The sequence below is a fragment of the Podarcis melisellensis genome, assembly GCF_964234715.1.
Source record: "Podarcis melisellensis genome assembly, chromosome: 1".
NCBI classification, from domain to species: Eukaryota; Metazoa; Chordata; class Lepidosauria; order Squamata; family Lacertidae; genus Podarcis; species Podarcis melisellensis.
Window position 1 is genome coordinate 95,179,441 of NC_138528.1, and position 20,211 is coordinate 95,199,651.

The 20,211-nt window shown below is 40.2% G+C and overlaps 1 protein-coding gene across 5 annotated transcripts in view; it reads right to left on the bottom strand.

The window, feature by feature from the left end:
- NCKAP5 (NCK associated protein 5) overlaps positions 1 to 20,211 on the bottom strand; it is a 617,165-nt gene that overhangs the window by 407,281 nt on the left and 189,673 nt on the right. The window contains exon 1 of one of the 5 annotated variants that reach the window (XM_081921456.1): positions 12,533 to 12,565. The exons of the other annotated variants lie outside the window; for them this stretch is intronic. The gene's annotated coding sequence lies outside the window, so the exon portion shown is untranslated. Of the gene's footprint in view, positions 1 to 12,532; positions 12,566 to 20,211 lie in introns of those variants that run through there. 5 annotated transcript variants of the gene reach the window in all.

Sequence of the window (20,211 nt, forward strand, 5' to 3'; positions counted from 1 at the left end):
GAAACGTAATTTGCAACTGAAGTTCTTGATCATGTCACATACTGGTTTTTTTTGTTCACAGACCATTCCAGATGGATAGCGTGATGGGAATGAAGGAAGTAGATGTGAACTCTCAAGTATTTGCAAGCCCTCTTGCAAGAGCCTGCGATGAATGAAAGGAGCAGGATGTTGCTTGCAAGCTGCCAGGTTCAAGGAGATGACATGCAGGCAATACATGACATTTAAAGGCTTCTAGTGAGGTTTGTTTACTTCACACGTTACAGTGTAATTGGGAAAGAGATCAACAGCTGGCATCTATCATATATCTGAATCTTAATGCCAAGGATTTTGAGAGGCCCTCTTGAGACTGAAAACGACTGCAGATAGGTTCACAGTGTCCTTCAAGTGGTAGCATTAATTTGTACTTTGAAATGCTTATCTTCCACTTCAACAGATTATCACCTTTTCATCTCTGACTCTGGTTGGGAATAATGATTCAAAAACACTTTGGATTGGGCTGCCCAACATTTAAAAAACAAGAGTTAGTTACTAATTAACAAATAGCTAAACTAAATGGCCCTAGGACCAGTTTGCAAATGCTCCATCACAAAAATAACATGCATGTAGTAGGATGTAGTAAGGACACAGGTGGCGCTGTGGGTTAAACCAGAGCCTAGGACTTACCGATCAGAAGGTCGGCAGTTCAAATCCCCGTGGTGGGGTGAGCTCCCATTGTTCAGTCCCAGCTCCTGCCAACCTAGCAGTTCGAAAGCACAAGGTGCAAGTAGATAAATAGGTACCGCTCTAGCGGGAAGGTAAACGGCGTTTTCGTGTGCTGCTCTGGTTCGCCAGAAGCAGCTTAGTCATGCTGGCCACATGACCCGGAAGCTGTCTGCGGACAAAGGCCGGCTCCCTCGGCCAATAAAGCGAGATGAGCACCGCAACCCCAGAGTCGGTCACGACTGGACCTAACGGTCAGGGGTCCCTTTACCTTTAGTGGGATAGTAGACTCATGTTCATGTCATGTGTAACTTGTAACCACCTGGCTAATTGTACTAGACTGCAAATCTGGAGTGCAATCCATGCAAATAATAATAATAATAATAATAATAATAATAATAATAATAATAATAATTTATTATTTGTACCCCGCCCATCTGGCTGGGCTTCCCCAGCCACTCTGGGCGGCTTCCAAAAAAAAATATTAAAATACTCGAATACATCAAACATTAAAAGCTTCCCTGTACAGGGCTGCCTTCAGATGTCTTCTAAAAGTCTGGTTGTTGTTCTCTTTGACATCTGGTGGGCGTTCCACAGGGAAGGCGCCACTACCGAGAAGGCCCTCTGCCTGGTTCCCTGTAACTTGGCTTCTCGCAGTGAGGGAACCGCCAGAAGGCCCTTGGAGCTGGACCTGTGTCCGGGTAGAACAATGGGGGTGGAGACGCTCCTTCAGTTATACAGGACCGAGGCCGTTTAGGGCTTTAAAGGTCAGCACCAATACTTTGAGTTGTGCTCGGAAGCGTACTGGGAGCCAATGTAGGTCTTTTAAGACCGGTGTTATGTGGTCCTGGCGGCTGCTCCCAGTCACCAGTCTAGCTGCCGCATAATGCCAATAATGTCCTACTGAAAAAAATCTAACTTAAAACATTTGTCATGGGAATTAAGTATTGTTTACTTTTCCTGGCATTGAATTTATTCAGTTCCCCAGCACTGGCAGAGTTGATGAAAGTGATTGTATCTGCTGGCCCAGTGCTTGACCTGTATACACGATCATGAATCATGGAGGAATCAGGGTTCCCAGTTATAATATGCACAAAGCTTGATTTCATTTTCAGGTGAATACACAAAGGATGGAGGCCTGCCAGCAGACATGATCTCCCTTCCTCTCAAGTTTGGTGAAAAGTAAATATAAGATGAGAATGGGGATAATTTTAAAGTGGAATAAATATCGTTCCCATCATACTGAAAGGCTGCCAAATGGTAGGACCCCAACAATGCAGACTCTCCCAACAATACCCTCATCAGTTCCTGGGCTAGTCACAGATACCCCACTAACAGTGGCCTGGTATTTGTTCTCATAAATGGCACTACGCATAGCTGGCCCAAGCCATTTTGCTGCCTGAGGTGAGAGCCAAAATGTTACCCACTCACATTCCATGTACAGAATGTGGCTGAATCTCACTTCAACATATGCAACAGGGCAGCATATTCCACTGCACTGGTTGCAGCAGGCTTGTTTACGGGGTACAGAGTAGGCCACAGGGCACTTACAGCCCTGTCATCTGATATCTCACCACTGCTACCAATCCCCTCACAGAATTTGCCACCTGAGGCAACCTCTTCATTTTACATAATGGAAGGGCTGGCCCTGGTGAGCATGGCCAATCTATGGAAAACTACAGTGAGATAGTTGCAGGCAAAACATGATACACCCTGTGCCCAGGCTACTTCTTTGCTATTATCAACCACTCCTGAAGTGTGTCTATTTCTTTTTTTCTTTTTTGCTATTTTTTCCTTCTTTATTGACATAAAATAAGAAATACAAACAAAACAAAATTATGATTGAAGTTACAAAACATAGAGCAGTGCAGAGCTTGCATTTTCCAAATAAATAAAAGCCCCAAACAAAAGCAGCAAAACCCATTATGAAAGCCAAATTTCATGATTTGGTGGAGGAATAAAGTTTTGATAATGGTACCAAACAGCACAAAAATGGTATGGGTCTTTTTAACCCTTAGAAACATGTAATCTATGAGTTTTTTTCTCTGCAGTAGCCACAGTCCACATATTCTTTTATAGTCCCGTAGTGTCTTCCCTTTCTAGGCCAAAGATGTTCTCACTGAAGCCAGCATCCTTAGATCAGAAAGTTACTGCTTGATCATCCCATAAGTTCTAAAGAAAAAGCTGTGGGAGGCTTCAATTAGGCATTTTATGTCTGTCTATCTCTATCTATCTATCTATCTATCTATCTATCTATCTATCTATCTATCATCTATCTATCATCTATCTAGCAGCATCAATCAAAATTTGTGGTGATGGATAGCATTCTCACTATAATGGGAAATGGGGAGGAGGAGTGGAAAAATGTCCCCTGCTACTGCAACCATGCCAACAATGCTGTGGGGTATCTGATATCATAAGGGAAATTTTGCAGAATTTGTAAGGAATATACAGTATTTACTTGAATCTAATCTCACCTTTGGTCAAATTACGTTGCAAAAATTAAGGTGTGCATTAGATTCGATGACACATTTATGTTTGCCAGCAAAGGAACCCTTTGGATTCAAGGTTCTGAAAATGGAGGTGCGCATTAGATTTGATGGCACATTAGACTCAAGTAAATACGGTAACCTTACTTTTTACATAAGCTGAGGTTGATTTATAGGGCTCAGATGCCTGCATTGCATTTCACTTAGAGTCATATATTTTCAACAGAAATATCAAGAAATTTGTTACAAAGAACAGATAGCAGTCTTCTGCCCCAACGACCCAGATGTAATAAAATTCCTTCAAATTCAGTAAGGGGTCTAGCAGCTTGTGCCTTAAGGGCAGGATCAACCAATAAATGTTGAAATTGGCAGGTACATATCCAATTAAGCTCTGGTTCTCGTCAGCCTTATAATTCTGCTGTTGCAATCTTGCTGTTATTAATTAACACAGCAAGTGGTGATGCTGCCCACCAATGATCGCCTATCAAATATCGTGTCATTCTGGTACCATCATCACGTGCAAGGCTTGAGAGTGCTGGGTGTTAAGAGCACAGGATGTATGGGTTTAGTTCACTTATGAATTGGATAAACGACATTGACTTCCCAACACATTTAATTGACAATAGAAACACCATCATTCAGAAAGCCTTATTCTCAGTTTTCCCAGGCAGTGCCCTCTGGGAGCTCCAGGAGCTAAGCCTATTTCACACACTGCCCTATCCTTGTTGGAAGATTATCATGTATCACATTTTAAAAACCCTTATATTGCATTTCTTCTTCACAATAAAGTTTTTAGAGCCTGAATGACTTTAGAGTGGCAATTTGTAAAAGAGATTATTCTGGCAAAGTGGATCTGGGCAAATTGTCTCTCATTATTTCAGTAAATGAGCTTTACGAGAAATTCAGTAATCAAGAAATGCTGCCAAAGAAAAGGGCTCCAAGGGCTGCTGTTCCCAATACAGACAATCTGTAATCAAGCTAGTAAGATGCATGATGCCTTGTGAATAATACAGACCCCCCTGTGTGAATGACTTTTTTTAAAAAATGTATTTTTATTAAAGATTTTCTTGATTTACAAAAGTATGTGCAATGTCTCTCTCTCATATTTTTTCCATGTAACATTTTTACAAATCAGTTTTATTTGTTGAGACATTAGGAAGAAAAGGGGGAAAGATGGGTGCGGTCAGATGGTGATGTTTCTATTTTACTTAATATATGTAGGGTTTGATGTCAGCGTTGCTTGTGCAGGTTCTCTGCTGTTCACTTGTGTTCCTTTGGTGATGAGAGAGGTTGGGGTTGGCCTAGGGTGTGGTTGTTCATTTGTGGTTGGCTGTGGTGGTCTTTGTTTTCATGTGTGAGTGGGCTGGGTGGGTGTTTTGGTTCAGGTTAGCCATGTTGATTTGTATGCTGTTGGTGGATTTTTGTCATTGTCTTGTTGGGCTGTGTATGCGATAAAGGGGAGCCATGCTGGGGTGAAGGCGTCTTCTTCTAATTGTCCCCATGTCAGTTTCAGTTTATTGGTTAATTTTTCTAGTAAGGCTGTTTCCCATACTATTTGGTACCATTGGTCCATGCTTACTCCTGACAAATCTCTCCAGTGTCTGGTTATGATGTTTCTGGCTGCTGAAACTAGGTGGGTTATGAGTTCTTTGTGGTGTAAGTGGGCATTATTGTCTTAGAAGATGTTTAGTAAGGCCAATTCTGGGGTGATTTCTAATACTTGCTTGGTTATTTTACATACTGGAAAATGTACAACATATACTATAAGGTAAAAAGAACGGGGGGAAGTTTGAATGTCATACTGTAAGCATACAGTCAGTATTTGTGGGATGGTGTTGATAATGACTTGACAGAAGCCATGCAGAAAGTTTTATGGCTGAGTGGAGATTTGAGTGGTCTCACTCCTAGTCCGACACTCTAACCACTACACCATACTGGATTTGTTGGAATGGATCGTGGGGGTTTAGGGAGATACTTCATTTAATGCCTGAACTCTTTGTTCCCCAGGAGATTACTCCCAAGTAACATCTATACAGGGGGACGCAGGTGGCCCTGTGGGTTAAAGCCTCAGCGCCTAGGACTTGCCGATCGAAAGGTCGGCGGTTCGAATCCCTGCGGCGGGGTGCGCTCCCGCTGCTCGGTCCCAGCGCCTGCCAACCTAGCAGTTCGAAAGCACCTCCGGGTGCAAGTAGATAAATAGGGACCGCTTACCAGCGGTAAGGTAAACGGCGTTTCCGTGTGCGGCTCTGGCTCGCCAGATGCAGCTTTGTCACGCTGGCCACGTGACCCGGAAGTGTCTCCGGACAGCGCTGGCCCCTGGCCTCTTAAGTGAGATGGGCGCACAACCCCAGAGTCTGTCAAGACTGGCCCGTACGGGCAGGGGTACCTTTACCTTTACCTTAACATCTATACATGCCACTTGTAAAAAAAGAGAGGAATTTTTGTGTTTTTCACTGCTGGACTTATTGGTGTAATTTTCCCACAGAATATTAAATTTTCAAAAATAACATTTTAAAAAATAATAATGTAATTTTAAAGAGTTTGGAATTCATTCTTTTCCTAGTGAAGTAGAAATCCATTATCAATGAAGCCAGCTTCATGTACACAAGGATATGGTCTGACCACAAAACTAGTAAGAACTAGTTTTGGAGGGGCCTAGCTGACTGCTGGAGTAAAAAACAGCTAACGCATAAGATGCAAGGAAGCCTCTCTGCACGCATTCAAATAACTTGGGTTGAGTAAGTGCCTTGAAGTGGTTGGATGAGGAAATGGTGAGGTGCTGGAATGACAGAAAGTAGCAGAAAGTTGTTGGCTAGAGGATGAAACTACTCTGTAAAGTATATCATATTGAAATACCTTCACAGATTATTTAGACTTGTAATGCCATTTCTGAGTATAGTCTGATCATTTGTTGTGAGCCTCCATATTGAACCCCCAAAGGGAAATTTATCCTTTTTGATGTTTGCTCTGATTTAGCAGTAAACAGCGAGTTGTCCCAGGGAAAGTGGTGGGACCTATCAGACCCATGCCTGGAAGTCATGGACCAAATAGAAGTGTGGATAAGCTGAAAGTGGTGATGTCATTGCCTGATGGACTTGCCTGGGTTTTTTCCTGCCCCATCTCCAACCCTGGAAGTCCAGAAGGAAAGGAAGGCTTCTGATATGTGCACAACTGGGATTCAATGTGACTTCAACAAGGATACCATGCTCAGGTTCTATCAAACAGCTTTTAATAAGAATCTACAGTAGGGTTTCCCAAACTTGGGTCTACAGCTACAACTCCTACCGTCCCTACCTAGCAGGACCAGTGGTCAAGAATGATGGGAATTGTAGTCCAAAAACAGGTGGAGATCCAAGTATGAGAAACCCTGATCTACAGTACAGTATAGCTCTAGATCCTGGGTAATGGAATTAAAAATGAACAATGAGAACACACAGTGTAAACAGTAATTCATACACAACATAATGTTGATACAACAGCTGTAATGCAATAGTGTATCATTCTACTAAAGATGGGAAACCTTTGGCCTGCCAGATGTTCCTAGCCTCCAGCTTCCATTAACCCAAGCCAGCATGGCCCATGGTCAGGGATCATGGGACTTGTGGTCTTCAAACATCTGTAGAGTCACAAGTTTCCCACCATTGCCCTACACAAGGAAAAGGCAAAACAGCTTTGCTTCAAGGAACATAGCCTGGATGCAGGATGGTGTTTGTGAATATTAAGTCATTTGCTGCTTTGTTAGACGTGGGGGAGGTGTGCACTGAAGTTCAGAAAAGTAGGATTGTTTTTTTCTAAGACTGAATAGATATGAAATGGCATGGGAAGGAATAGACTTGCTAGTTTTTAGTACTAAACAAACAAACAAACAAAAGATGTTGTGTGGGTTTAAATATTATTACCTATTATTTATTTATGGCTGCATCAGTACTAGATACAGAATGATACAGTGCCTAAGACTAACAGCCAGTTCCTAGAAGATGCTGTATCAGCCCTGCATCCCCTGAGAATTTATCAGTTGCTTTTCTTCAAATCTCACCTGTCACACTTTTTCTGATGATAAATATGTGCTTTTTCAAATCCTGATTTTGTCTTCTCCAATACTGGTGACACTTTGGTCTTAAGAGAAATTGATATGAAATGGAGGAATACCATCTTGTTTAAAGAGAGTATATGTAATAAACTGTACCTGTATCTCAGTGAAGCAACATTTTGGACAAGAACATTTATTTATTTTATTTAACCCTTCTTGTATTCTCCCCCCCCCCCAGAAGTATTAGTCATATATAACTCAGAGTCTGTCTCTAAGCCACACAGTGCAAGGAACTAAAATGGAGATTACAAATTGCTTATGGAGCTGCTCAATTTGCAACTGATTTAGACTTATACAATGTTAGCTTCACTTCAGCAATTCATTTACAGAACACAATGAATCTAATGTGTCAGCTCTAGAAATAATCTGTAGTGGCTGCCCCAATACGCCAGACTGCAACCTATTCGTAAACATTTGGAAGATTGTTCTGAAAAGAAAATACAAGGTGGAATGTTGTTGTCTCAAGCTATTAATTTTAGTGCATCCTTTTTGCTGGAGAAGCAGATAAAAGTACAAAGAATAACTCTATTATATATTTTGACCAGAAGAATCTTAGACACTACTTGCCTTAATGTGATTTATTTCTTGTCTTTCAGAATGAAGGAGGCTACAATCCTAAACATTATGCCTAAGGAGTAAACTCCGCTTTGTTTGGTGGAGCACTCTTCCAAGTAAATATGTTTAGGGTCAGAACACATTGCTGCAACTCTAAGCACTTACTTGGAAACAAACTGGATAAAGTAGGACTTACTTTTGAGTAAACATACGAATGATCAAGCTGCGTATGCTCAAACTGCTCCTATTTTCTGTCCTGGGAAATCACTGTCCCGCTGTATCTTTGCTTTGGGAGGTTGTTAAAAGGTTGGTTTTGCAAGATGCCATGTCATTCAATTCCCTCTCAAAGATCTTAACTTCAAGATCCAACTCTGTGGAGTTGGATGCATATGTAGTGTTTTAAATTTACATAATTGTTTGCTCCAATAGTCATTTTGTGCACAGATGTAGCAGTGGCCACCAACCTTGAAAACTTTAAAAGGGGATTAGAAAAAATCAATGGCTATCAATGGCTGCTAGTCATGATGACTATATATTACCACCAGTACCAGATGAAGTATGCTGGGAATCATGAGCGGGAGAGCACTACTGTTCATGCGTTCTGCTTGTAAACTTCTCATGGGCATGTGAAAGGAGAACAGAACAGAAAGATGAACTAGATGGTCTCATCCAGGAGGGCTCTTCTGATATTCTTAGTTAGTGAGTTATATAGAGAGAGGCATTTGGTTTTTCATACAGGGTCTCTGGAAAGGAATTGGAAATCACATGTTTTCCCTTACCCAGGGGCAGCTGAGATTTTAATTAGCATGGCCAAATAACAGATCATTGTCTTTTCTAGCTTAATTACATTTTTCTAAAGGAAGGTAAAGAGAGCAGTCTCAGAGACAGAACCTTCATTTCCCCCTACCCCACTCAAAGCGAATCATGACAGTGTCCTTATTTATGTTGAATTTAATTTATTTAGGGATGCAATGATGTGATTATTGCATTGAATGGGAGGTATTAATTGTAGCAAAATTGATTTCAGAGCAGGATCGGAGTAATCTGGAGATAAATTAATTGACTAAGAAAAGATCTAGCTGATCTTGAGTGGACTGCAAATTATTTTAAGAATTTTAGGAATCATTAGATGGAAGAGAGCTGACATGCCTTTAAATTCTAATAATTGTTTTAAAATCTGCATATATACATAAATATTCAAACTTGTGTCTTATTTTTAGCCTCGTTTTCACTGGTGCATATTATATCTTTTTTGGCATAAAGTTGCTACCATATCAGCTAATCTAATAATGGATTATGGAGAAAGCAATTTTTAAAAGACTACAATGGTAAAATGTGCGCACATCAAACCTGGAATCAGCACCTGCCATGATTGGACAATGCTGGGCCCTGTGGCTCTTGCCAGTTGCTGGCATCACTTTTAAAATGACAACAAAAACATTTAGAGCAGTATCACATACTCAGCCTAGCACTGTCAGATAAAGTCCCAGCCTGTTTGGAAAGCCTGAAGTATAACTGAGGCACATCTGAGTGCCAATATATTATACACACACACATCATATACAATGTATTATATGTATACATACACTCAAGGCTGCACTCATATCCATTCTTACTCAGGAAAAAGTCCAACTGCACACAGTGAAAGATGAATAGGATTGTGCTGTCAGGTTTTTACTTTCATTATTGTTTCACAACAATGTCCTATGACAGATTCTTTTAACTACAGTGCTTTTGTACTTGGCTGCTGCAGTACAAAAGGCAGAGGAGGTAGAACCACCAAGCTGAACATGGTACAGCTGTGCAGTGCTGGGCAAGACGATGCATTGCACATATGTCATCACAGGCACGTGTCATGCATCATGTGTATGACGTGCCACTGTACCCCCAAATCATCGACCCCAAGTGGCAACTCTGGTAGTTACTATGAAAAACATCTTGTAATTTGTATCTTGTTCAGGATGCAATCTTGTACCAATTTACCTGGAAACAAACTTCACTGGACTTACTTTTGAGAAAGTGTCATTGGAACTCCACCTTCTGGTTCTGTGTTTCCTTCCTCTTGCAGGTCAACCCCTCTCTGCCCCTACCTGCCCACCCCAGATAAAGAGAAAACACACAGATGTACCCCCTCTTTGCTTTCTCAGCTGGGTAAAATTCAGTTCCAGTAGAATTAAAATGGATCTACCCCCACATAAGCAAACATAATCAAATTAAAGATTACAGACTGCATAGCAAAAGTTACAGATCTGGTGGTTGCCAGCACCACAAAAAAATGTTGATCCAAGGCACAGATCCTAATAGCCAGGGGCCAGCAACCTTTTTCAGCAGTGGGCCGGTCCACCTCCCCTCAGACCATGTGCTGGGCCGGACTATATGGGAGGGGGGGATGAACAAATTTTTATGCCCCACAAATAACCCAGAGATGCATTTTAAACAAAAGCACACATTCTACTCATGTAAAAACACCAGGCAGGCCCCACAAATAACCCAGAGATGCATTTTAAATAAAAGGACACATTCTACTCATGTAAAAACACGCTGATTCCCGAACCGTCTGCGGGCTGGATTGAGAAGGTGCCTTAGGTTGCCTACCCCTGCTAATAGCTCTTCATGATTTTCACATAGAACAACAACAAAACCACCTGGGATTTGAGCCTATCATGCTTTCCAATTATATAATGTCTGTTTAGGTTGCATTTATAATCTAGCATTGCATTTTAAAAGATTTCTACCTTTTAAAGATGCTCTGCTAGCACTGTATCCACAAAACCAATCTCCCTACTCTTAGATTTAACCTATAGAAAAATAAACTTTATTCTTGCAGCGTATTATTAACCTTCCCAACAGCACCTGTTAGAGACATAATAGGAAAGGTATACTTTACTGAGCCAAATTAATGAGTTAGAACTTAATAACCACAAACAGAATTTCCTGCTGCATTCCCTGGGGCAATTCCTGAGGAGAGGGGAGACTGCAACACTGGAGAGTGGGCAGGCTGGTAAGGCCCCCTAGATTTAGAGGCCAAAGTTGTCCTGCCCTCACATGAAGTATTGAGTTTGCAATTTTGGGAGAGGGGAGACTGCCTGCTGGGGAGAGGGCAGGCTGGTGAGGCCCCCTAGATTAGAGGCCCTAGGTTTCAGCCTATACATAAATCCGGCACTGCAAACATCTTTTTGTATTCAACTCTGTACTGCAGTCAACATTTAATAGATTGACATGGTGCAACTGTAACATCAGGAAATTGAGTGAACATTATACATAATAATTTGAAAAGGAGTTCAACCTTCCCTGAAAGTCTTGTTAGTCCTTCATTGCCATCAACAGCTTTAACTTCTGCTTTAACCTATCTTTGGTCTGAAAGGGACACTGTACACTGTGCTTTTGTTTTTTTAAATTTTCATTTTCATTTTTCTGAAGGTTATGGGGCCTGTGTTCAGTTTTAAGAGGTCTGACCAATATCTTTAAGATCTTCTCGGATTTGATATGTAAATTTCATTTTTTGCCTTTTCTTCTTCCCTCAAATGCACCAGACATCTACGTTAGGAATATAATACTTGGAGGTAGTATATTTAGCTTGATAAACCATTGGAAACAGCTGATCATTTTGTGAATATTAGATACATCTAACGCAAAAGAAAAGGTTTTCCTGTATCTACCATGTAACAAACACCCCATTCAAACATGAAACAAAGAAAACAGAACCAGCTTTCTGCCCTCTGCGAACCTAACTGGACACAACTAATGCATCTGTTGAGTATAGCTCAGCTGCCATTGTGAGCCTGCTTCCACTGTCAGTCTTTTCCATATGTCTGGCAGCCAGCTGGTTGTCCAGATGGAGTCACAGCAAACGATGATAGCCAGATGACCATTACCACCTCAGATGATGCATTGAAAAGGTCAAAAGGGCACTGGCTGCCATTTACGACAAGAGGACTTCATCCACAGGGGGCCCATTGGACGCTTGCAATAAAACATGCAAATAATTTACTAACCTATTGTCCACCTTTTTGTGAAACATCAAGAGCAGAACCCTAAAAGATTACATTTGATTTATTTACTGCCAAATTCATTAGTTCAAATATTCCATTCATTTTATTGTTGGGCGGTATATAACTGGAGGTGACCCTGATGGCATATTCTGAAACCTAATTTCAGAGTTCATATCGTAGTACTTTCATCCACATCCACCACCCTGTCTTTAAACTTTCAGGAGCCAAGCCAAAGCACATTTTAAATTTTATTGGATAATTAATTAATATAGATTCCCAGTCAGAAACTTAGCAATGGCACCAATAATCTGTCTGGGGAAAAGGGAGGCTCATGAGCATATGGAAAGATGGATCCAGACTTTCTCTCTTTCCTCTCATTTCTACCCAATCGACAGGGGGGGAAAACCTTATCTAGAATCATAGAATTGGAAAGGACCACAAAGGTCATCAACCCCAGCAATGCAATAAACTTTTGGCCAACCTTGGGCTCAAACCCACGCCCCTGAGACGGAGAGTCTCATGCTCCATCCTCTATTCAGTCCTTCCTTCTCTCCTCCTACCCAATGATCCAACAGCAAAGACTGAAACCCAGTTCTTCAGTCAAGGTTTTCAATTTGGTTAAATGAATGTGCTCCAGTTCTGTTGGCTCAGGGCTGATAAGAGTGATATCCAGAATAGTGGTAAATGGAACTTTGTGGGTATCTTACCTTACCAAGGCACCTATTTTTCTTCTTGTTGTTGTTGTTAGCATTATCAATAATAATAAACAGCTTTATAGACCAGTTCGCAGTGGAGGGGAGGGACAGGGTGGGTGTGAGGGGTCAGATGGAGTCACCCCTCCTATCTGCGGATCTACACTTCAGGAGTGGGCCGATCAATCTCTGGGACAGCATTGCAGTGGTTTTAGAGTAATGGGGTGGGGTGACCAGGCTTCAAAACTCACTTGGCCATGAGGCTGCTCACTGGGTGACCTTGAGCCACTTGCTGTTTCCTTAGTTGGACTAGATGATCCTTGGGGGTCCCTGCCATTCTAAAGTTCTATGATATCTCACAGGGTTGCTGTGAGAATAAAATGAGGGCAAGAGGAGGAAGGAGAGCCATGTTTGTAATTATTGGTATCTTTTAAACAGATGTTAGATATGTATATTGTTTTAATTCTATCAATATTTTAATCGTATTTTAATGACTGGTTTTTCTACATTTTTAGCGGTTCTTGTTTCTATCTGTACACCGCCTTGCGTCATGTCAGATAAAAAGGCAGGGCATAACATAATAATAATAATAATAATAATAATAATAATAATAATAATAATACAAGACAAAAACAGAATAAAAGACCAAAGGTATACTAAATACTATTTGGGAACATTTCTTATATTCAGATCATACTGTATTGCATTATTTTGCTTGGTTGCAATGGATACTTTCCAAGCTATAAATTCTAGGATAATTTCATTAAGCAGCCCAAAAGCTGATGATTAATTTCACAAATAGCTTCATCACACAAAAACTGCAAACGTTTAGTCATCTTATTTGATTACAAACACTTGACATTAGTTCTGGGAAAATTTCACATGGCTTAGTTTTAAACTCTGTCTAGTCATTAAAAAATTACATTTCATCATTGGGGGTTTGCTGCCAACTTTAAACAAAGCCACATTTTGACTGGCCTATTAATTTTGAAAAGCCCATATTTCACCCAACATTTCAGTTATATTTGTTACATACTGTAGCTAGAACAGGCTTTGAAACAGCTAAGAAAGAGGAATGTGATATCTGACAAGTGAATGAAAAGCAAATATTTTAAAACTTTACTTTTTAAAAGCAGCTTTACCCATGTATTATTTAAATTTCCTTGTTTGTAAGAGCCTCATTTCCTCAAATTTCCTCAAATTATTTAATGCGGTTGTACAAGTAAATATTTGCTGTGTCCCAGAGTGGAGCAAACAGAAGGATCAAATCAATTAAATTTGATTTGTTTTGTTTTATACTGTTAGGAGCCAGATTCAATAAAAACACTGTCCAATTCTCTTCCACAGTAGCCAGTCCAAGGTCACACAGGACAAAAAGGGTTTATTTAATTTAGTTCCAGATGATTTGTGAAAAGCAAATGCTAATTTGCCTTTAACTCCTGCTTTCTTTAATCCCACACCGCATGGCTGGGGAGATGCTCCAAATAAGTGTGAACATAAAAGTAATCTGAAAAGGCCCTGCTGCTTACATTGTGAAATGGTCAGATCCTGTAACTAAGTTAGATTGAATTGAAAAGTCAAAGTAGAATAATCTTCTTAACTAGGATAGATTTAGCAGACTGTGGAACTCTACCTCAAACCCAAACCACAGAGTTCTTGTTAGGTCAAAACCAAATATTTCCATTTGAAGCTCACTGAATTTAGCTGATTCACAAAATTCCAATCTGCAGACTAAAAGTCTTTCCCTCCACATTAATAGTGCCTGATAGGTAATTATCTAACAACAACAACAACAACAACAACAACAATAATAATAGGTAATTATCTAACAGTATTTTACGATGTCTAAAAGAAATGATAAAACCTGGCATTACCAAATAAAGGAGGAAATGCTTGATACTACAACTATCTCTGCTGTGAATCCTGGAAGACCTGCTCCCTGCCTTGCAGGTCTTTTTCCACCTGGCCTAGGAGGGCAGGGCCCCAACTGACGCTGAGGCTGCTGAACTGATTCTTGGCCTGGGGTGTTTGTGGGGTTGTTGCTGTTGATTTTTGTATCTTTACATCTTGTGATTTATGTGGAAATTGCTTAGTTTGGTGATATATTCTTTAATGTTCTATTTATTGTTTAAGACTAGTTTTGTTAAGTTGTAGCTATTTTTATCATGTTGTAAGCTGCCTTGAGCATGATTTCAGCTGTTGAAAGGTGGAATACACATAATATTGTGTGTGTGTGTGTGTGTGTGTGTGTGTGTGTGTGTATACAACCTGGTTCTGTGTTTGTTCAGCTCTATTGGGATTTACTCAGAAGTAAATATCACAGGAATTTAGTCTAGGGGATGGTTTTATGTGTGTAGTTACAAGCACATGTTTGTTATCACAGAATTCTAGAGTTGAAAGGGACCCCCAAAGGTCATCTAGTCCAAACCTCTGCAAAGTGTCCATTATATGTATGCCATGTATATATTATATGCATCCATTATATGTTTAATGTGTACATGCCAAAGACAAACACCATATTGTATGAAGTATCCCTAATGGTTCTTAGTAGAATGCTGCATTGATTTAAACTCTCACACACAGCTTTATTGTGGTCAATAGACCCCCAAAGACACAGTACTAAACTGAAGAAGAATCAGTTTTGGAATATTATTCCATATGCAAATTCAGATGAAGAAAAGATGCTGGGGGGTGGGAGTTTCTGCTATAAAGATAAAACTCACACTGTGCTATTTTCTGAAATCTATTTTCTAAAATCTATATTTTTATTCTTTTTATCACTTCCTGTCACTGCTTTATGATGTAGAGTACAGTATAAGCAAGATTTATCTACAAAAACATTGTGATTTAGTGGAATGTTAAGAAGGATGCTTGGTTACAAATAATTGGCCATCACTAAAATAGATCAGAATTTGATGATAAGAGAGATTAAGAGAAACAAAATTTGTAGGAGAATCTTTTTATTGTATTTAAATAAGTGGTTATAAATTTGGAAATAAGATGATAATTTGCTTGACAAAAATTTATTAATGATGCAAGTGGGAGTGGGAGCGGGAGACGTGAGGAAGTCTAAGAATGTTATGAAATTTTGTAAAAACAAAGCAACACTGTTTATTTTTATCGTATTGTATTTCTTTTCTAAAAACTCCAATAAATATCTATTAAAAAAAAATGATGTAGAGTATAAGGACAATTACAATTATGACCACTAAGAATAGGGCAGATGTGATCCAGCACCAAACATTTACCCCAGAGCGATCTGAGTCAATACATTTGCCATTTAATTAGCATAACACTGTCATTAGTTTCCCCTATAGTAGTTAAGAAATGGGGCCTTTTCAGATGGAAGGACTGCCCTATTTAGATAGCATTTTCATACTGGAAAAAAGCATGCAAATTGAATGTTGATCATGATGATGACTGCACATAGTACTATTCTGTTATGTGCACTGGGGAGCTGTGGCTAATGCCTTACAGTGCCAGTACACATGAAACAAAAAATGTACAAGCAATCAACATGCCCTTTTTCTGTAAGTGCCCCCTAATTAGAACATCAATCATGTTTGAAGTGGTTTTCAGATTCTAATGTTGATCCTGGGAAATCTATCCTGTCAGCAGAAACCTTGACTATGAAGGCTGTCTGTTATGCCTTTGCTGACTTATTCCCTTAAGAACAAAATCCCCTGTGTTGCCTACTTGTTTTTTTAAAAAAATAATAGCTATGATCCATGCACATGAAGTATATGAAGAGGTGGTAGAAAATATGTTGTAAAACCTATAAAAGTTTCATCTTCTAGCCCCTGATGTCTTTTGTTCTTTAAAACAGGGTATAAATACCTAAGCAAAGAAATAGTTCCTATATCACAGCAGCCTTCAACTTGTTCAGACCCAGGACCTACCTACAGGTATAACCCAAACATGTATCTGGGGAACCTTTTCATAATTTTGTGCAATACATGTATATTTGCAGCTGTGACCCACTTTAGATGAGGTCATGACCTGACAGTGGGCCCCTCGACTGACTAGCGGAAGACCAGAACAATATAGTAACAGCATTTGTCTATTCTATGCCTTTCTCACAAACTAAAGCTGAGTCAGTTACCATGGCTAGTTTTACTAACAAGGCTTCAACCTGTAGTTTAGAATGTCTACTGAACTTAAAAGAGCAATGCTAGAACCTATATAATGGTTCTGTTGGAGAGAGACTGGCCCTAAGCATTTCCTTGCAGTAAAGACTAAATTAAAAAATTATCCATGTTTTTGGTTAGTCCTAAATTAATACTGGCTTCATAAAAAATTCCAAGTACCATCATGCATATACACATGTCACTCAGTTCATTCCCAGGCCCCAAAATGTAATCAAGAGAGAAAGGTTATCAAATAAGCCTAGATGAAAACAAATGCCACTTAAGCAGATATTTTGCTTCATGTTAATAATGTTAATAATGTTGTCAGAATTGTACATGGAAGTAGTATCTTAACAAAGACCCGCTTTCTTCTGTGTGCTGGCCATTTGCTCTCACGTGATTCTTGCAGAACAAAGAATTTGTAGTTCCCTAAACAATGTTGCACTGGAATCCATTATTCATGTTGACTGATTTCACCACGTATTTCCATTTCAAAGCAAACCTCTATAGTGTAACAATTTTTTACTAAAACAATTTGCAGGATCTTATTGACAAAGCCACCAATGCCTGAATAAGCCTATGACTCAACACTTGAGTGTCTTGCTCTCAGCTTAACAAGCTGGAGAGAATTCACTTGACAAAAACAAATGCCTGGTTTGCAGTCCGCTTAACACAGAAATTTGCAGCAATTTCTCCACCTTTTTCATGGGTTCATGATACAGTCAGTGACGTGATGAGCCATAAGGCTACATACTGGCATGCACTGTGCTCCCTGCCCATTTCAAAGCTCACACATTTCTTTCTTTTTGCCTGATGAGAAAGCGGGCCAGTATTTAGCATAGAAAGTCGTGCTGAAAAGGTAAAACCTAGAAGAATGGCAGAGCGTAGGAGACGGACGGCATGGAGTAATGACATGTGAATGACATTTACTGCAACATGGTGGTATAGCGGTCAAGACGGGACACAACAGGCATGTACAGTGTGAGAGGAAAATTAGAAAAAGGGACAGAAAGCACTAGCCTTATAATCAGTTAAACTGACGCAGTAGGACACACGTTAATGCAGCCTTAGTATAGGTAAATTCAGAATCCTAGCCTTTGTACTGTAAGACTGCAGAGAAGTCTGTTCATCCTCTTCCGTGTCCCATTCTCTGTTGCAGAGATAGCATGATACCATTTAAAAACAAAACAGAAGCAGTGATACTAACCTTTGACTATATCTGTACATTATTTGAAATGAAGCAATAATCTCATAATGCTCTTGACGTTGCTTTCCATTAGCAAATAGCCCGTTTAAAAAGGCAATCTTATGGTAATTCCGTCAACTAAATAAATCTTTTTAAATGAACACAAACGGATAATCATCACTCCCAGAGGTCAGCTTGCAGGATATAAAATGCGCAGTAAAAAAGGTTTGTTGTTGTTTTGCTAAAGGGCTTGGCTTGATTTCATTCATTAAAATTTGAACAGCATAAACCCATGTGCAACTGCATGATCCACAATAAAAGCTCGCTTCAAGGCAACATCATCATTCACCGCCAATGTATCGTATTAACAAGAACAATTTCTGTGGGATCAGGCATCCCACCATTAACAACCAAAGAAAAGGAAACATGAACAACTGACAATACCCAGGTGCATCATTGAGTCCACATAGTACTGATTTTGTCCTGAAAATATGTGGATCAAAATCACCTTTATTTTTATTTTGTAGACTGCACACTACTGAATTTCTATTTCCTGCTCTTACTGAACTAGTTCATGAAGTTAGACTACATCATCTGCTCTAAAATACTTTGGTTTTACCTTTAGCTAAGGAAGTATATTTTAAGAGCAACCTGTACCTCAGATCAGCACGGGCCGGGGGGGGGGCTAGATTGCTGTGGAAGTACATATTTGATCACAGGTGCCACCTTGCCCCCGTGATTGAGGGGCCGGAGCTGCATGACATCAGCACGCCATGCGCTCATGCCCTGTGGTGTGTTGACGTCTCATGCAGGCGCCCCACGGCTTGCACACATGACGCAAACATGCCCTGTGGCTTGCGCATGTGATGTGAGCACACCCCACAATGTGCACATACGGCCACCACAGAACTTTGTGGGGGCTCAATCCCTTCTGTGAGGGCCTGGGGGGCTGCCTCCCCAAAAACTTTCAATAAAGGGGCTGAGCCGCTTGGCAACTTCCAACATATATAAAATCATAATAAAACATTAAACATTGAAGAATATTCCTGTATAGGGCTGCCTTCAGATGGCTCCAACATTTCTCCAATGACAATAGGGACGTCCTAAGGAAAAGTGGGACATTCTGGGATCAAATCAGAAACTGGGAAGGCTTCTCTAACTCAGGGACATCCCTGGAAAATAGGGATACTAGGATGGTCTGGGATTTATGCTGGCTACCACTGACAGAGATAAAGCAGTAGCTTCCACTTGCCTATGCTTTCAGTAGGTGACATGGAGACCTCCACAATGGTGGAGCACAGGGAACTTGGAGATCACCACCACTTCCTAATTCAATCCTGTGTGGTGGATCAAGAGTTTATGATTGCTCTGCACCTGTCTATGACTGATATAATGCCAAAAAGCATTCCTGGAGCCAAATCAGACATATCTGGGCAGCTGTGTTTATTCATCTATCTGCCACACTCACTTCTGAATTGAGGTACAATGTGCACACAGGTGGTGGGAGCTGAACCCTCCTGCCTTATCTCATGGCATTCTGTCACTCAAAGCTCCTTCCTCCTTCCCTCCCCTCCCAACATGTCTAGCTCACTTCCTATAGCAGATGGGCTGGTCAAATGGTGCCTGCAGTGATAAAGCATGGGTAGGCGATAAGCCAGAAGGGGTTTAGCTTCCTCCACCTGTGCATAAGATTTGTTGTAAAAATTAGTAGCTCCCCTCCCAGTTTAGACAGGAACACATATACAAATAACAATCATGGCTACCAATCAGGTCTAGTTTCACCCTAAAATAGCTGTGTAGGGAAAAAAGCATTTCCTTTTTCCTTCTTTGGGGTCATGCAGGAAGCAGGAGAGAAACATTGCATGAATGGAACTGCAATATGTACTGGATGCAATTCTGTATTTTTAAATATTATTTGTTAAAAAGAGTGGGGCATCTCAATATGTAGGCCATCACAAAGAGTGTATACTGCCTTCTTTTAATCACATCACGGCAAAGGATTTTATGTTTATTTTTTGTTCAGATTTATGATCTATGATGGATTCTCTGGACCTGATACCATCTATCCATTAGGATTACACAATGCCACATGTCACTTTGTCAGGCAGGCATGTTTCAGTGAATTTCATTTCGTATTTTCAAATGGCATTAATGAATACAAAATGCCAGCTATGACAATCCACGACTCAATTCCTATAAAATCCTCAGATAAGGACTTTAAACAATATTAAGCAATTAATCAAAAGAAGGGGAGATATTGCCAAACAATAACAGTAATACATGGTTGGGCTTGCAAAAAGTAAACGTTCTGTGTTTTCTCCTGCCACGCCAAGGGAAAAAGAGGTCATATTTTTCCTTACTCCATTTGAACCAGAAAGCCA